Source organism: Lactuca saligna, chromosome 2, assembly GCF_052625555.1.
Source record: "Lactuca saligna cultivar CGN05327 chromosome 2, ASM5262555v1, whole genome shotgun sequence".
NCBI classification, from domain to species: domain Eukaryota; kingdom Viridiplantae; phylum Streptophyta; class Magnoliopsida; order Asterales; family Asteraceae; genus Lactuca; species Lactuca saligna.
The window spans coordinates 89,070,695-89,091,262 of NC_136418.1; positions in this window are offsets into that span (position 1 = coordinate 89,070,695).

The window sequence follows — 20,568 nt, forward strand, 5'->3', positions numbered from 1 at the left end:
GTCCTTCTCCTAAGAAGCGAAAACCCTCAAAACCAGATCTTTCCCCACCAGCAAAGAAGAAGAGAGTCCAACCCAAGAGAAAACTTATTCTCTCCTCTTCCTTCAGCGACTCGGAAGAGAACCACTCTGACTCCGATGAGTCAGCTAGAGGCAAAACCCCGCCTCACTCCCCTGATCATGAGGTACATATTTCATCAAAACCTCCTTCACCTTCTCCTATACCCACCTCTTCCATTCCCATCATAACCTCCTCCATTTCCATTCCCTCCATATTTGACCCTATTTCCATTCCCCCCATAACTACTCCTCTTCAAACCACATCAACCACCCTTCCCCCACCACTTTTTACAGAAGCCACCACCACTACCACCCGTGAGGTTCTAACCAACGTATCTGATACGGGGGTTTCTATTTCACAACTCGAACCTACATCTGCACCCGAACCCACTATCACTACCGAACCACCCACTGCACCCTTATCTCCCACTCCATCTGCTGAAACCGAAACCTTTTTGGGAGGGGAGGATACCGTTTTTGACTCCATCTACTACAGCCCCTATCAACTTCAGAGTGATGATGATGATGATGCTCCGGTCACCAAAAAGCACATCAAGGAGCTCCACGAGAAGATTGAAAATCTTGTGGCTTCTTCCTCCTCCTCAACATCTCACTTTTCATAGGCTGCTATTCAAAGTATGGTGGAGTCACTTACAAAAGCACGTGAAGTCTCTATCAGCACAGCTGCTACTGCCATTGATAAATCCACGCAAGCTAGTGCTGTTGCGACCGAAAAAGTCGAAAAACTATTTCAAGACGCCTAGATCTGGCTGGAGTCTTTACATGCGGCTTTAGAGTTAAACACTAAGAAGATCCGCACCGTTGTGGAGAAGCTGGTCCATTCCTTCGAGATGGAAAAAGATCAATTTGCCAGCTTCCGCCAAAAACTCAAAGAAGACAACCAATCATTTCAGTCTTCGGTTGCGGATCGTCTTCTCTCATTCCAAGCCACTCTTGCCGCCGAATCTACCACAAAGGAAGAGCTTGCCCGAAAGTCTTCCAAGCTTACCTTAGCAACTCATCAGCTCTCCCAGGCCGAGAAGGAGATCGATTCTCTTCGGTCCGAGAAAGCTGTGGTCAGGAGTTGTGTTTCAGATGTCCACGGAGCTTTGTCTAATATCATTGAAGCCCATGATCCGATTCTCAAGTATTCGGTGAGGCGAAGTCTTGCAGAGAAGCTCGCTCTTGCTCTTGCCCTTCTTAGCCGTATTGAAGGCATTCCTGAGCAGGAGGACCATCCAAAACAAGGGGGAGAAAAGAAGAAGTCCACAGCTCAACAGAAACCCCCTCAAAGTTCCCTACCTCAATCAATTCCACTTTCATCACTTGTCCCTCCAAAAGCACCCAAACCAAAATCTGGTCCTTCATCAGGTTTGAGTGCTCAAGCCAAAGCCAAAGAAATTGCCGACGACAGTGATGAAAGTGATGATCAAGAGCCAATTTTCAGCTTGGTCAGGAAGCAGACCAGAGAGAGAACTGGATGAAAATGCTCGAATAGTCAGGGAAGCCGAGGCCAAGGAGAGGAAGATGAAGGAGGCTCATGATCTCCTTGAAAGCAAGAAAACTCTGTTTCCTCCTTGGACCCTCGAGGTGCTCATCAAAGAAGCCATTGAGTCCCCTTTCACTCTATGGCTAGAACCGGTCATCTCACTAGACCGTGTCAACTTAGTCGATTCCCAGTTCGACATGCCCCTGACCCGAAAGGCCTTCATCTTCCATGCGTTCGCTCATATAGCTGAAGTTCCCCACCCTCACCCGAAGGTGGATAGGGAACTTATAGACTATTACCTGAGGGCTCCTCAACCTCAATACGAAACTTGGAGCGCACAGAAGATAACCAACGTACGGGTACTCAAGCCTGTTCGTGAAGGTAACTTTGTTAATGTCAGATTCAAGGTCTTGAGGGGATCTGAAAAATCTGAGCACTCTATCTCTCTGGCTGATCTTCCCAACCTCAACCCTCACGATTGGATCGTTCTACACAACGTTCTTCTTGTCAATGAAGCTGAATATGGTCCGGTCATAGACCATTTCAAGAGAATGTTAGTTTGCTATATTTTGGAGGTGGCTAAGCTTGATCAAGAGATTGCTAATATCCTGAGGAAGAAGCCCATCATCACTCCAGTCGGTTTTGCTAGCGATATAAACCGAATGAAGATGGGAAAGATTGACCCGAAACAGAACTCAGTCATGTTCACTAGAGCAGAAGGCCAGAAATGCCTGTTTGCTTTGGCTGACAAGCATCTCTACACCACTACTTGTCTAGAGCATGTTCTGGGTATAATCAATCGTTGCAAGCAGAACACGGATAGTGATAAAAAGTACTTCAATGATATGATAAATTGGTACATTCACCTCCGTCAAACACTTCTTGCTATCATCCCCTTCGTGTTCAAGACAGTCAAGAAAGCTAGTGCTGCGGGGGCAAGCAAGCTGGAGTGAAGTCTCGCCTCAATTGACGCAAAGGGGGAGATTGTTCAGTTATTGGTGTTGCGTCTTGGGCTCGCTTCCTAGCCCATCCTTTATGCGGTATGGGCCTGTCCATCTGTATCTTATTTTCTAGGGTTTGTGTATTTATAAATGCTTGCATGCATCTTTTAGGTAACTGATAGATCAGGGTTTTACGGTGTAATTATACAAGTTATCTTTTTGTAACCCTAGGATCCTCTATAGTGGAAGTTCTTCATCGAGCTCTGCTGAGGATTGAAAGTTTTAATCATTCAACATATTCAAATCCATTCTTGAGTATTGCTTTACATTCTTTATATACCTGTTTCAAAGATCTATTCGATCTTAAAGATTTTTATCTCAACAGACTGGAATGTTTGCGGAACTCATTGTTTACCAAAAATGCCCTTTGACTTGAAACCAAGAAAGTCAGCCTTAAAATTCAAGTTTAAAAAGCAAACTTAAAAAGTCAAACTTAAAAAGTCAGACTTCAAAAGTCAAACTTACAAGGTCAAACTTAAAAGTCAAACCAAAAAGCTAAAAGTGAAAATTTGAAGGTTAAACGAGAAAGTCAAAGGTCAAACTTTAAGTCTTCAAAGTGTCCTCATTTTTATTAAATTTGGATGTATTGGGCTTAGACTTGAGGCTTTTGGGTTTCTAGCCCATGAGCTATGGGTCGGAAATGGTTCAGGGTTTAAAAGTATGGGTTCTCGGCTGTAAACTCTTCCACCCTCTTTTTTCAAGATTTCAGTCGTAAACCCTCTCAATATTCCCTCGGGGGTTCTTGATACTCTTCTTCAATTCACCATCTTTTTGTGTTTTTCATCTGAAATTGGTCCTTGAATCTTATAGGTATTGCAAAGGCGACCCTCACTATGTTAAATCTAACCTGAATCGATTGCGTTTTGTAGAATTTGGAAGCAAAAACGGCATCAAATTGCGTTTACGGCTGCAAACCGTTCACAGCTGTAAACTCGTTTACGACTGTAAACCCATTTACAGTTGTAAGCTTGTTTATTTCCTTAAACCAAATTTTCATTTAAATCAAATTAATTTGAGGCCTAATCAACTTTTAATTGATAAAACTTAAGTTTAACTGGTTAAATTCTTGATTTTCACACTTGGCTGGTTTGATGCAGAACAAATGGCTGAATTGAAATTCTCAGAGAACCACAACACTGCTGCTTATCTGTTTGATCCTGTAGCAGCACACGGAAAATTTAGGTCCATGATTCATGGACTTAAGAGATGTTGCCTTGCATATGCTTTCACGTCAAATCCTATCATTTATCAAGAGTTAGTGAAGCATTTTAGAACAAGGCTTCTGTGAGTAAAGGAGAAGATGAAGAAGACACTGTGGAATCTATTGGTCATGGAAAGAAAATTGTAGTATCTGAGCAAACTATTCGTGAAGTGCTTAAAATTAATGACCAGCTAGAGTCTCAAGCTGAGATTTCTATGGAACAAACTGAAGAGATTCTCGAAAGAATGGGCTATAAAGGAGTGTTTCCACCTACCTTGAAGAATATGTTGCCTCCTTACTAGCGATTTATTGCTCACTCCTTCATAATTTGCACCTCAGGCAGGAAATTTGGTGCTGATGACATTTCCCTATTGAACATTGGAGTTATTTGTAACGCCCGCATATTCGGGCTAGTCAATTTAGAGACAAAAAAAAAAAATCAAAAGTGAATTTTTAATAGAAGATTATTTAAATAAATAATCTTAACCAAGTTATAGTATAGGTCATAAGGGTTTCGTACATATAAAGAACGCTGAAATTTGAGTTATAATGAAGAAGTTATGATCTGTCGAAGTTTTTCAGCAAAACCGGCATGACACCGGGAGACATAAATAGTGAACTTACGATAGAGGAATTTTTAGCCTTATTAATCTAAAAAAAATAAGAAAATATTAAACTGAGAGAATCCATAAAATGAACGCCCAAATCTGACTTCGTATGAGGAGGTTATGATTTTTCTAAAATTTAGCATAACAGTGCACAGCCCGGAAATTCGAATTTTTGATCGGTCGATTTTTAGCCAAAATAATCTAAAAAAGAAATGAAGATATCATTAATAGGAGTTAAAATATAAAAAGACCGTAAAAAACAGAGCTCGTATGCGAAAGATATGAACGAAGCTTAGTCTCTGCTCTTCGAGTGCGACAAATTCGATACAGTTTTGCAAATCAGAGATAGAATGAGAATCAGCCAATGGTGTTTAAATGAAAGTTGTAGTACTCATAAATACCAACACGTGGATATAAATAGCATCAAAAACGGACCTCGTGTGTGAAAGATATGGATGAAGCTTAGTCTCTACTTTTCGAGCGCGACGAATTCGAATACAGTTTTGTAAATATGAGATATAATGAGAATTAGCCGACGGGGTCTAAATGAAAGTTGTAGTACTCGTAAATACCAATGCGTGGATAAAAATAATGTAGAAAAACAACCTCGTACGTGGAAGATACGGACGAAGCTTACAGACTCTCTACGATAAAATCCCTATAAATAAAGGATAAATCCTTCATATTTTCTTCACACCATAACCTCTCTTTCTCTCTCTAAATTCTCTATAGCCTCCTTAAACCCCTCCCAAGTCTAGGGAAACTCCCTAGCACGAGAAGGAAACCCCGGAGTGCCCGACAGCTCCGAGAAGAAGAGCTTCCAGCTCGAAAACGCTGCTCCAGCGAATCCCGTTTTTTTTAATAAAAACTCGTTGTAAGTGAGCTACGCCTACACTATTTCTAATATAGTTTTTATTTAAATTATACTAATGTTATTAGGACCTTATAATAATTATTTGGGCTATTATTATCAGTTATATAAATGTCATTATAATATCTTTTTAATCACTTGCGGTACAGAGAATCTGGTTTAAAATAGGGTTGTTGGATTTTAGAAGTGCTATATGCCAAAATGGTCAAGCCCTCTGGTGCTTTATTTCCGGTGTGTACAATGTGGCTGGAAAATATTATTTAAATGCTTATAATAATAATAATAATAATAATAATAATAATAATAATAATAATAATAATAATAATAATAATAATAATAATAATAATAATAATAATAAGACTAATAATTAGTCACGGTAAATATTAGACTAAAATCTAGTGGTAACAATACTAGGTTTCGTCGAAGGAAACTATATTGTTAAGAAGCAAAGCACTATCCGAGTTTGGAATCATCGCTTTAACAAGTGAGTGCATAGTTACTTTCATCTTACACATAGATATGAAGTATTTTATATAAATTAAGTGTCATGTGTGCATATTATCTGGATACTTGCTGTATATGTTGGATTAATGATTTTATACATGTTTTAAATGATTTAAACTATATATTTATTTTATATCTATAAATATGTTGGGATAAAACAGGGTAGATGAAATAGTTGATGTGTGATGAAATAAAATTATGAGAGATAGGTGATGATAATTAGGTGAGGATAGATAGGTGATGATGAATCGGTGATGTAGGATAAAAGATACTATAACCTTGTCCGGCAATTTGGAGATGTAGTCATCTACCAGAGTACAGATGGCGACCACGGACTATTATTGACAACCCCGTGGAAACACCAGCAGGCTCATAACCTGTATGTGATGAATTAAGAGTTCAGTCGATGTTGTAGCTACATATTCAAGCGATGATACTCTGACCCCTTACTATGAATTACGAGTTCAGGCAATGTTGTAACTACGTATTCATGTGATGATATCGTAACCCTTGTTGGGCACGTATTGAGGGAGTAATCCCTGAATTAATACTATGTATGCGATGTAGGTGATGATCCTTAGGGAGAGTCCTTAGGAACAAACATATAAGGAAATGCGATGTAAGGAGATGAGAGGTAAATATGATGTAGGAGACGACCCTTAGGATAAATCCTTAGGGAAGGTACTTAGGAATAATGAAGATAATGGGGATGGGTAATTGGGTTAATTGTTTGATGATTAAACATAATAATTATATTATTCTGGGTTGAAAACCCTATGTACTCACTCGGTTTCCCAACCTGACCCACTCAGTTTACTTGTATCACAAGTTACAATGTGAAGTTACATTACACTGAGAGATTAAGGAGATATAGATCACAAGTGTAAATGAATGTAATTTCTGTTGATGCTTATGTTTCTGTATTGAAGATGACATCCCAAATGTTTTAAAAGGAATAACAACACATTTCTTCGGAAATTCTTTGATAATGAAATTATCATGTTTTTCTGGGAACAAATTCCGCAATGTTTTTATTGAAAGAGATACTCTGATTATTGTAAAGCATAAGCAAAATCGGTTTTTTCTGGCCGTGAAAATGGGGATGTCACAGTTGGTATCAGAGCATTAGTTTAAGCGAACTAGGAATAAGGATTTATTTCTAGACTTAAACTTAGAATGCTAAGCGATGATCGTGAGGAGTGTGTCCAATACATTTTAGGTAGTACACCTGAATAGACACAAGCACTAGCTTAATTAAGGAAGATGCCTAAAATGCTTTTATGTGCTAAATGATTTCTGATGCTTTATGATATTGTTTGATCGGATCTATGGTTTGTTGCCAACTGGATCTAGAAATTTTATGTGTTCAAATTTCTAAACGTTTAATTACGACGTTAGAAATGACGTGTAACTTTTTGGAGTAATAAGGAGGAATACACATCTAAATATTCCTCAATATATATTCTTGTCTCGGTACACCGAACACCTGCTTTGGTGTGCAGAACATCATCATGAACACTCGTAGTGAATTGACTGAATGGAGGAAATGAGAAGGCTTACGATACTGAATGATACCTATTGGAAGATATCATAAGAGTGATATCATGCCTTTAGAATGCGTTTAATAAAGAATACGTCTAGTACGGGAGAAGTACATGTGTGATTAGAAGAAAGAAAGATGTTTGGTATAATCCATGAAGTTATCCCATCGTCTGACGTTTCCATCATCGACCGAGTGAAGCAGAATTGATGATTGACGATATGCATGGAAGAAGTCGTAGTAGAGTCTAGGGAAAATTATATGATTGTTTGGACACATTTGTATGTGTTAAAATGGTTTTTGTGATAATAACTTGGAGACTGCGAGACAATACTTGGGACGAGTATGAGTAGGTGTGAAAGTTAGTAGAGGCCTATACTACCGGAAGTACAGGACTCACGCTTGGATCAGGGAAAGTCACAAGGTTACCAAGAAGCTAGTAATTGATACCGTTTTATTCAAAATATGCCGTTACCATCATTTCGGTAATAATTAAGAAGATGATTGTTATTCCGACCCGAGTGGTCATATCGAATTGAGTCCAACTATGATGAGTATGCTACGTGGTTCAGAGAACCAAGTTTGATGTAGCATCTGACTTAAGCCAGAAGATTGAAATAAAAGATAATCAAAGCGATCGGTAGAGGTATCACGATAGTTGCTTTGAAGCTATAAATGTTAACTTTAAGATGAGATTAGAACATGAAGGAAAGTATAGTGTGTTCTGGAAGAAGACTCTAAGAGACCTGAGTATAAGCCTTGCAAAATACGATAATACATTATTAGAATATGACACATCGTTACCTTGTAGTAATAAAATAACTTATCGTAAGTTCGTATCCAGTGAGTATCGAGATTGTGATTTGAAGGTCATAATTTAAAGTCTAACGTGAGATAGAGTGCAAGTGCAAGATCGAGCACTATCTGCAATCAAGGAGTCAAAGAGTTAGATACTCATTCGAAGGAACAAAGAAGTTACGATAATTACCTAGGACGAAGAGATAATGTATGGAGTCATTATGCTGCCCTATTTTGTTGATGATTTCGTGACGTAATCATCCTAAGGGGGAGATAATTGTAATGCCTGTATATTCGGGCTAGTCAATTCAGAGACAATAAGCATCAAAAATGACTTTTTAATAGAATATTATTTAGAATAAATAATCTTAACCAAGTTATAGTATAGGTCATAAGGGTTTCGTACATATAAAGAACGCCGAAATCCGAGTTATAATGAAGATTTTATGACACGTCGAAGTTTTTCGGCAAAACCGGCACGACACCGGGAGACGTAAATAGTGAATTTGTTATAGAGGATTTTTTAGCCTTAGTAATCTAAAAAAGTCATAGAATATGTTAAACTGACAGTGTCCATAAAAACAACGCCCAAATCTGACTTCGTATGAGGAGCTTATGATTTTTCTAAAATTTAGCATAACAGTGCACAACCCGAGAAATCGAATTTTAGATCGGTTGATTTTCAGCCAAAATAATCTAAACAAGAAATGAAGATATCGTTAATAGGAGTTAAACGATAAAAAGACAGTCGAAAACAAAGCTCGTATGCGAAAGATATGGACAGAGCTTAGTCTCTACTCTTCGAGCGCGACGAATTCGATACAGTTTTGTAAATCCGAGATAGAATGACAATTAGCCAATTGTGTGTAAATGAAAGTTGTAGTACTAATAAATACCAACATGTGGATATAAATAACATCAAAAACAGAGCTCGTATGCGAAAGATATGGACGAAGCTTAGTCTCTACTTTTCGAGCGCAACGAATTCGAATACAGTTTTGTAAATCTGAGATACAATGAGAACTTGCCAACGGGGTGTAAATGAAAGTTGTAGTACTCGTAAAAACAAATGCGTGGATATAAATAATGTAGAAAACGGATCTCGTACGCGGAAGATACGGACGAAGCTTAGAGACTACTGTACGATAAAATCCGTATAAAAAAGGATGAATCCTTCATATTTTCTTCACACCATAACCTCTCTTTCACTCTCTAATTTCTCTCTAGCCTCCTTAAACCCCTACCAAGTCTAGGGAGACTCCCTAGCATGAGAAGGAAACCCCGGAGTGGCCGACGGCTCTGAGAAGAAGAGCTTTCGGCTCGAAAACGCTGCTCCAGCGAAGCCCGATTTTTTTTTTTTTTTTATAAAAACCCATTGTAAGTGAGTTACACCTACACTATTTCTAATATAGCTTTTATTTAAAATATAGTAATGTTATTACGACCTTGTAATAATTATGTGGGCTATTATTATGAGTTATATAAGTGTAGTTATAATATCTTTTTAACCACTCGTGGTACCGGGAATCTGGTTTAAAGGATCGCATAGGGTTGTTAGATTTTAGAAGTGCTATATGTCAAAATGGTCCTACCCTCCGGTGTTTTATGTCTGGGCCCTGTCTGTTCATAGTGCTTGGAAAATATTATTTAAACGCTTATAATAATAATAATAATAATAATAATAATAATAATAATAATAATAATAATAATAATAATAATAATAATAATAATCATAATAATAATAATAATAATAATAATAATAATAATAAGACTAATAATTAGTCACGCTAAATATTAGACTAAAATCTAGTGGTAATAATACTAGGTTTCGTCGAAGGAAACTATATTATTAAGAAGCAAAGCACTATCCGAGTTTGGAATCATCGCTTTAACAAGTGAGTGCATAGTTACTTTAATCTTACACATAGATATGAAGTATTTTATATAAATTAAGTGTCATGTGTGCATATTATCTGGATACTTGCTGTATATGTTGGATTAATGATTTTATACATGTTTTAAATGATTTAAACTATATATTTATTTTATATCTATAAATATGTTGGGATAAAACATGGGTAGATGAAATAGTTGATGTGTGATGAAATAAAATGATGAGAGATAGGTGATGATAATTAGGTGAGGATAGATAGGTGATGATGAATCGGTGATGTAGCATAAAAGATACTATAACCTTGTCCGGCAATTTGGAGATGTAGTCATCTACCAGAGTACAGATGGCGACCACGGACTATTATTGACATCCCCGTGGAAACACCAGCAGGCTCATAACCTGTATGTGATGAATTAAGAGTTCAGTCGATGTTGTAGCTGCATATTCAAGCGATGATACTCTGACCCCTTACTATGAATTACGAGTTCAGGCAATGTTGTAACTATGTATTCATGTGATGATACCGTAACCCACACACACACACACACACACACACACACACACACACATATATATATATATATATATATATATATATATATATATATATATATATTTCAAAACTTCAATTAAACAAACTACTTTTTGTAAAAATATTCTAAAACTTTTTTATTGTAATTTTATTGATTAAAATGCTAATATGCTTTCAAATGTTGTTGATTGATTAAAAATGTTGATTTCTATGATGGAGTAATGTTGATGGCTTGTATGGGTAATCGATCTTCTCTCTCTCTCTCTCTCTCTCCTAAAAGATAGATAGAGAGAGATAGAGAGAGAGGGAACAAAACTTGTTACAATGGATGTTGGTGAAAGATACAATTTATGATACAAGCTATATGAAATATACAAATTATGAGGTTAGTCCCATGTGAATTTTATGATGCAAAGTATATGAAAGATACAAATTATGAGGTAACTTGTTTTCATCTTTTCAGGACACAAACTATGTTGCAATTAAAAGTGGGAGTCGTGCTGTACTTATGATTAACGGGTATGCAATGTAATCTCTCTTTCTTAGTTGCTTCTTGCCCTTTGATAAGTGGTATCTTACCCTAGCCTATGTTAACATTTTAAGGGAATTCATAACTCGGAAGCTATCTATATGCATATTGATTTATCTTTTTCAAAGTTAATAAGAATGCTAATTATGTATTTGTTTTTGAAAAATTGGATTTGTGATTTGAAAATTGTAAATCTCATATTAGGGGAACACCTGTAATGGAACTAATGATTATTGTTGGAAAGGTTGTGCCTATTTTACAACTGGAACATGGAGTAGCTGTTGTTAGAGTCTATACAAGGTCATTTGTGACTTCTCTTGATATGAAAGGTTTGTTAAGTTCAAAAAAAAATTTATGCAAAAAAGTGGCTAATATCTTTGTGTTGTGTTAGAGCAAGCAATTCTACAACGATACACACTTATGAAAATATTTTCAATTCAGAGCAGGTCTTAATGGAACCCGGAACACCACATGGATCAAATATCATATCTCAAGTGCGGTCCCACATTCTTTGGATGGAGAAAGGGTAATTTAGTCTTTTACAACTAACATTCCAAGTTTGATTCTTCTAATAATTATATTAGCATATTATTTTTTTTTGACTTTTATTTGATTAGGTCATAAGAATTATCGGAGAAGGGGTTCATTAGTCTTAAAGAATTATGAAAGGGACGATGCTACTCTACTTAGTTGGAATTTGATGTTTATCATTTTTGTGTATATCTTTTTACTCTGTATAGCATTACATTATAGTAGGTGTCCCTTAATATCAATGTATTACAATTTTTTGACATGATGTTATATGATGAAATTGATTGTTTAGGTATACATCTTTTACATATTTTTGTATTATACGTAAATAAGTATCGTAAAGACGCATCGTAAATGCATATCGAAAATGGTTACTGAAGTTTATGACACACAAATGCGTGTCATCTTAATTTATGAAAGTGGCTTCCTTGATACGCATTGCGTGTCATAAACACGTGCGTCGTAAGGTTAAGACACGCAAATGCATGTCGTCTTACTTTATGATAGAGCCTTCATTGATACGCATTGCATGTCATAACTACGCGTCATAAATGTGTGTCATAAAAGTGCGTCATAATGCGACGTCTGAGCGTTTTACGACATGCATTGCGTATCGTAAAAGGCTGTTTTTCTTGTAGGAATGCGAGTTCTTTATCAAGCAAACTTTCAATGGTATTCATTTAGCGGTTATATGTATATATGTTTATCTTTGTTTCCTTTTCTTTTTAATATCCATTATAAATTCCGATTTCTTATAGGGAGCACGGTTTGGAAGCCAGAGTGAAGTTGTTGAAAGTCGTGTTACACAGTGTAGAGGTAACATTCAGTATATAAAGTTTGTATTTTATCTTATTGATTAGCATCTTATGTTTTTATTTTGTACCATCAACACAGGGTAGAACTTTTTGAGTTTTTTTAGGAGTTTGGCTGAATTAGAAGCTTTACATGATTCTGTAAAGAATACATAACAACAATATGTTTGTAAGCGCAAGGCTGCTGCTGGAATGCAAAGAAATGAACCAAAACAAAAAAGCACATTTACTACAATTACCAACAATTTCTTACCCTATAGCCTTGTTCTTGTTTTACCATTAAAGACATTTTAATCCTTGGTGCGAATAAGTTATATATATATATATATATATATATATATATATATATATATATATATATATATATATATATATATATATATATATATATCTTCATTCTTAATAAAAACCTCTTCTAAACGCCACATGTCCTTTTTATAGACAAGCTTATTGCCACATGGCATTCTCTCCAGCAACATATTCCATTGTTTCCTGCCCATTGCAATTTGTGATATGAATTTCCTTGAAATATTACTGATTTTTAGCATTTTACCTACAGAATCATTTAAACGATTCCCTTTAGATCAGGAAAATATAATGCTATTAATTACTCATATTTATCTATACTAAAATTACTACAGAATTTTAGAATAAAGTTATTAATATTATGTCATTGATTTCCCCTCACCGGTTTATTCCCATTAATTTAGGAATAATTTAATTCGATTTCTTTCAAAAATTTATTTAAAGATTCCAAAAAGTCAATCTTTTCTATCTCTAATATCAAAAAAATCAGGGATTTTAAATAATTCAAACAATCGATCATTTCTATGTCCGATATCAAAATATCAAGGATTAAGTTTGCCCATCATTTATATATACGTGAACATTCTTCATTCTTCATTTATCTTTTTCCTGCTTCAGTTCCATATAAGAGATAAGGGAAAGGGATTTGTCTATAGGTTTGCTATTTTCTCTTATTCATGCTTCATCTTTTTCCTTTCTGTTTTTATTACTGTCTTAAGTTAATTACTTTTCATTCCTTTCATTTTTTTATATTTCTTTTCCTATTTCATCTTATTCTTCTTTTCGGCCATTTGTTTTACAAAACTCTTATGTGTTAAATTCATGTTATTTGTAGCATTTACCAACTTTTGCTTGTAATTAAATCAAATAGCATTTTATTTTGTAACTGTTCCAACTTTTCACAATGTTCTTCCTATTTATTTGTTAAAAATAAAACCAAATTTCATAATTGTTATCATTTTGTTTTTTTGTTGTGCTGCTTTTGAAATAAAATTCATTTAGAGGACCATTTGGTCTTTTAAAATTATTTTTTTTTAATTGACCGATACATTCCATTAGATTTTCTAAGTCCACGAATGTGTTTTAATTTTTTTTTATGTTTACAACGATCATTCCAGTTAGTGTAATTGCATAAAATAACATTTTACTTTAACTTATTATCTGAATATTTCCCTTTCTTATTCTATTTGGTTTGTAATTATATCCAATAAATTGATATGCAAATTATATTAACTGAACAAAATTCCTAACTGTTTTTCAAAATTTTCAAATTTGTAAATTGAGTTAAATGGCCAAAATGTCAAAGGAAGGATGTGAGTGTTTTGGTCCCTCTTACGAGTTCCGGCACACCAATCACATACATTATATAACTTGAAATAACATTGTACTTATGTTTCTTTGAAAATTTTAACATGGTACTTTCATTTTTTTTAAAGTGACAAGATATTAATTTTATTTTTGTCGATTTGGGACAACTCGATATCAGCATCATATTAGTAAAAATGCATTGTAATACGCAGGAAATTGACTTTTTTTTATATAAGTTACAGAGAGAGAAATCAAAATAAAGAAATAAAATTAAAAAACAAAAATTCGAAATAATTTTTTATAGCATTGTACTTATAAATGTTTGATAGCAATAATCACGTAATATAAGCTATCTTAAAATTTCAAAATTTGAAGTTTTTGCTTACTCAAAAATCGTCAAAATAGCCCATAATTGCCTCCACTCTCAAGGAATTGGTATTTCTTTGCTTTCTACATCTTCTCTTGGCTATTATCCCACCAAGTTTCCTGCAAATTAACCAGGTAAAACACTTTATATTTCTAACTTTCTTCTGTCAAAATAATGAACAAGGAGGAATAAGTGGTTTTCTGAATATGTTGAATCTTACTATCATTTTATGTGGTACGTTGTTGCCTCAGTTGAAATCTGGAAGTACTGATTAGATCATTTTCTTCAATCCACATCTTGAAAATAAAGCCCTACGATCAAATCGATATTAATACCACTATCCAAGGTTTTTCATTCTGATGTGTGATCAACATTGACAGGGATCCACTTCAAAAGTTATATAATTGAATCTAATTTACATCTAAGCAATTGATGTGTAAGGTTCTATGATTACATCTACAGATGTGGAGATGCAGTTTTGCTTTTAAAATAAAGACGAATGAAGGGTGGGCGGTGGTGTGGGGATTTTCATTAGGGAAATAAAATGGGAGTAGTAGATGCTATTCATCAAGGGGTATGAAGTGGGAGGGTGGCATCTTTGTAGCAACCCGAAGTTTTCCATCGTCGAAAACTTGTTCTACCCGTGAGATTTCGCCGTTAGTCGATTCGTTTCGTTCTCGCTTTGGGTTAATTAATTAAATTTATACGTTTATTATAATTTAATGAGTGTTCAAATCCCTTAGTAACTCATAAAATTAACCCAAAAGTGTTCATTTCAAAAAGTTAGAAACATTCCCGCCGGGTGACGGTAACTTAATCGGGTGCGACCAAAAGCCTCGTTTAATGCCGGTATCGGGTAGAATTCCACCGCGTCCAAAACTTAGACACTATTTAAAGTGTTCTAAGCACTCATTTGAAGCTTTTTCTTCCTCTCTCTACTCTCTCTCTAACCTCTCTCCTAAAATCCAAGATTTAGGGTCCAAAACTCAATTCTAAGGTCTCAAATCCTTAAGGTAACTTCCTAACCTCATTGTATAGCTTATTTGACTTCCAAATTTGAGATTTAATCATGGAATTGGACATGACATATGAGTTTACGGCCCAGGAAGGTGCCTAGGCTGTAAACACCAAGTTTGAAGGGTTTTGAGCCCTTAAACCCCTCCTTGACAATTTTGGGACCTAGATATGGCTAAATGACTTCAAGATATGGACTTTAAACATTTAAAACATGGATTTTGTGAGGTTTGAAGGAGTTTACGGCCAAGGCATGTGCTTGGGCCGTAAACTGATATAAATAGGGTTTTCTTGACCTTAAACCCTTCCAAACCACAAACAAGGCTTAGATATGAATTGTAGAATATTGGTATTAGCATTTGGACACTTGAAACATAATTTTTGAGGGGTTTGTGTGAGTTTATGGCCAAGGCATATGCTTGGGCCGTAAACTCCTTAAAAATGGGTATAAATTCAATTTCAAGGTGTTAGAAAGCCATCCAACACCACCAAAATCCTTGGAATAAATCATAGGACCAACCAAAAATAGTTTAAGGACCTTAAACACATCAAAACCCCACATTTGAGAGTTTACAGCCATAGAACATGTCTCATGGCTGTAAACTCATAAAAGGGTGTCAATTGGTGCCCCAAACTCATTTCTAGGCTTGTGGGAATTTTTAGAATCACATGTGATTAATTTTAAGACCTTAAAAACAATTAATCAAGGGGATATGAGAGTTTACGGCCAAAGATCCCATGCCTAGGCCGTAAACTCCCTTAAGTGTTGCAAATGGTGTTTTTAAATTCAATCCAAGCCTTAGGTAAAACTATTCCAAGCATTTCCAAGTGTCCATATCCATTTTTGACCCAAATTTGCACCATAAACCACTCCACCATGAGTTTACGGCCGTAAAGTCATGGGGAATGGGTGTTTTGGACCAAAAACTCTTGTATAAGTTTATTCATGGGGAGTAAACTCAAGTTCCAATTCCCTCGCTTCAATTCCCGTCCTTAAATGCCACCCGGGTCCCTCCAAACACTTGTATCGGGGTGTTTTCGCGACTAGAAACAATTGTCCTTATCAAATAACCAATCTAAGTCCTAATTAGATACAAATGTGTATCTTTACATTACACTTAGGAACCTCGTGTGTTTGGAAGCCCCGGACCAACACTTAGCATCTGAATTTGCCACATTTCTCGTCCGGTGAGTTCATACCCCCACCCTTTTTCAACTGTTTTCACTGTTTTCAGGGGGGAATACAAGCAAAAGTACAAGGAAATCTTGTACTCAAATTTATTGTTTTCAGTTTAATCGTTTTCATTCTGTATGTTCTAATATCAATAACTGTGTTTATCAAATAGTTCGAATTACGAATTTAGCTTTTAAACTAATCATATATTTCTTAATAAAATGTTCTAATCTAAACTATGTTTCATAATCCACGAATAATTTATACTAATTTCAAATTATAATTAATTACGAATACGAATACGAACACGAAACTATAACGAGGAATAGAACAAATACGAAGTTATAACTAGGAATAGAACGAATACGAAACTATAATTAGGAACAGAACGAATAACGAAACTACAACTAGAAATAGAACGAATAACACATCTATAACTAGGAACAAAATGGACAACGAAACTATAATTAGGAACAGAACGAATACGAATACGACTGCGAATACGAATACGACTGCGAATACAAATACGACTTCGAATAGTAATAGGAATAGGAATAGGAATAGGGAAACGAATACGACTACGAATACGAATACGACTATGAATACGAATATGAACACGAATAAGTACAAGAATATGTTTAAGAATAAGAACACGAATATGAAGATATGTATCTAAGTATATTTCGATATAATACCATTAGGATATCAGAAATACCTAGTTAATACAATAGGTACAAATGTAAATAAATCAGTATATCGAAATTCAATAATTAAAATTACTTTCAGGAAAGTATGGGACTTTCCTAGGAAAATATTACATAACTAAAAAGGAGTAATAAACTAGACAACTATACATCTTTCACAATTACTAATATACAATCAGGAAAGTATAGGACTTTCCTGGAATCATAGTTAAACAATCAGAACCGTATAACCTAACAATCAATCAACCTTCTCTTTTAAGAAAATATGGGATTTTCTTGGATAACAACTTTTCGGTAAACTAAAGGAAACTCGTACATTTTCACAAAGCAAACATCTTATGAACTCACCAGCTTTATGCTGATTTTCAAACTGCTTGTATTCTCAGGTCAACATTAGACAGGTACCTAGCGAATCTTTTGGAGAAGACGGAACGTACAGAAGACTCGTCTCTACTTTTGTTCATATATACTATGTATTACGAATGTACAACTTTACTTTTGAACAAATGTAAACTTTGATATGTAATGTAATGGTTGTTTACTTTGCTTACTATGTACATTGGATTTGATACTCAACTTGGAGTCAACCCCGGAGACGTTTCCACCTTCGGTTTTCGAGGTGTGACAATTTTCGAGACTGATTTTATTAGATTAGTTTTTTAATAAATGCATAAATTATAAATATTAAAAGGTGAAAATTTTATAGGATAATTTTTTATATTTATGTTATATAACTACATATATACAATAGTAAGCCACCATAGCTTATAAAATTTTATAAAACATACAATTGAAGTGTTACTACTTATTTAGTCATGGTCTAATACATGTTTTAGATTTTGATTTTATGCATTTCCCTCTAATACTGATTATTTATGGCTTATTATGTTAATCATTAATCTTAAAATATGAAGTGTATTTAATTATATGTATTTATATTTAAAAAAAGTTAGTAAATTATATATGGATAATAGAAAATCCAAAATATTACCTAGCACATCAATACGTCAAAATTTCTCTATAGCATATACTTCTTACATGTCGAATAACGGTATTTATATTATTTTACAATTTATTTTTAATATAAAAATTATATAAAATGTGCAAGAGTCTTTAATTTATTATATTTCTAATATTTAATATTATTTTTAATATTACTAAATACTTTTTGTCATTTTATAATAAATATCTACAATTGTGAATCAATATCTACTAATAACTATACGAATGTTGCTTTAGACTAGAAAAATATAAACTTAACCAAAACATATATGTGTATCAACATACAATTATTAATCTTCCTTCAACAAATATAAATGTTACAGCACCATTCTCAACAATTTCAAATGGTACCCATTTTTATATTTACAAATATAAAAATATATGTTTGACCTTTATTTAACTCATAACAATAACAATTTCTAGCGTTCTAATTTTACCAGACAATTATATTTTCAATAATAACGTTCAAACACCACTATCTATTAATAAAGATAATTACTAAGCTATACATTTATTAATTAGTAAATATTTTATTATCACTTTTCAATAAATAAGTTCAATTTAATTAAAATTATTTTTTAAACTTCTCATCCGTGGTGCCCACGGGTTATAACCTAGTATATATATATATATATATATATATATATATATATATATATATATATATATATATATATATATATACTGAAAACTAGTTTTAACCATGCCTTATGCATATAATATTTTTTAACATAAAGATGAAAACATGTAATTATTTGTGGGATAAACAAAGTTTTACTTGTATCCCCCCCCCCCCCCCCCTCCTAAAACATGAAAAAGCTTGAAAATGTAGGGGTATGAACTCACCTTGAGTGGATTTGTGGGTTGATTTGAAGAGATGTTGAGAAGTTTCCAAGCCTAAACACTTGGAAGGAGTTGATGATCTTCCTTAAGATTCATATTATCCTAAAGGTTTTAACACATAATGGTATGTGTAAGTCATATGAAACAAACAAGAAAGTGTAACAAAACACTAGATCCACAAGAAAAACTTACTAAAATACTAAGATTCAGCTTGAAGAAAATAATTTCTTAGAGGATCCTAGACTTGTTCGTGAGAGGATTTGGAGTTAATTAGGAAGAAGACATGAAATGGTGGAATGATTTAAGGTGGACGTGTTCAAGATAAAGAGGTAAAATGAGTTGATACTTGCTTGGTAATCTATTGGGTAATTGCTTGGATATATGATTTGTATTAATCTGCATGGTAAAATGGTGATATATCTTATCACAAAGTCAACTTAATCTGCATGGTAAGGGATTCTACAAATTATTTTGGACATAACCATGACCCATTAAGGGTGATTTCAGCCATATTGTGGCCCATTAAGATGATTTTGGTCCTAGTGCTTTGGAACTTGGGTGTTTTCGGCCTTATTAGTGTCCTATGGTAGTGTTTTCGGTCTTAGTGCTTTCTAGTCTTGGGATTTCGATCTTACTTCATTCCCTTATAGTGATTTCGGTTTTGAATCACCCACTAAAGGGTGATTTCGGTCTAGTACTTCCTATACATTAAATGGGCGGGGTCCCAGGCCAAATACTATAAAGGAATGTTTAAAATCCATGATTTCCATTCCAACTATTTGACTATTCTTCCTTTGTTAAAACTTGTTTACTTTCAAGAGGTTATCTTAAATATGATTCCCAAAGTGTATATACCTACATACATGCCCTTACGCCCTTTTGATTTTTTCAGTTTTTATTATAATAGGGTTGCAATTTAGACCTTGTGTGATCTAAGTCTTTTGGGTTGTCACATCATCCCCCCGTTAGAGGGAATTTTGTCCCGAAATTCGCATCTTGGATGGTTCTTGCAACTAGGAGAAAAGTTACGGGTATCTCTATTTCGTTTGATCTCTAGGTCCTTTTCTTGGTGTTCAACGGACCTTTGTTATTGGTATTGGGCTTTTCTCTTTTGATTTCCCTGCCCATGATCCCGACATGTTCCCCACTTTGGGGTTTAGGTTATTGTGTACTTAACTTCGATGATTGGGACTACAAGCGCTTTGGTGGTCAAACATTTCTTAGGGTTGGACATGTGGAATGTGGGATGTACGTCGCTGAGTTCTTGTGGCAATCGTAGTTTTTGAATCATCAAACCGATATTGGCAAGGATCTCGAATGGTCTAATGAATTTTGTGTACTTGATTCCCTAGAGGTAGTGTATCTAAACCTTTAAGGTGAACACTACTATCACCAAGATTAAGGTTACGTGCGGTGCATTTGGCCTTATAAATCATAGGTTGTCTAGGGAATTTCTTCCTACGGAATTCTGAGCTAGTGGTAT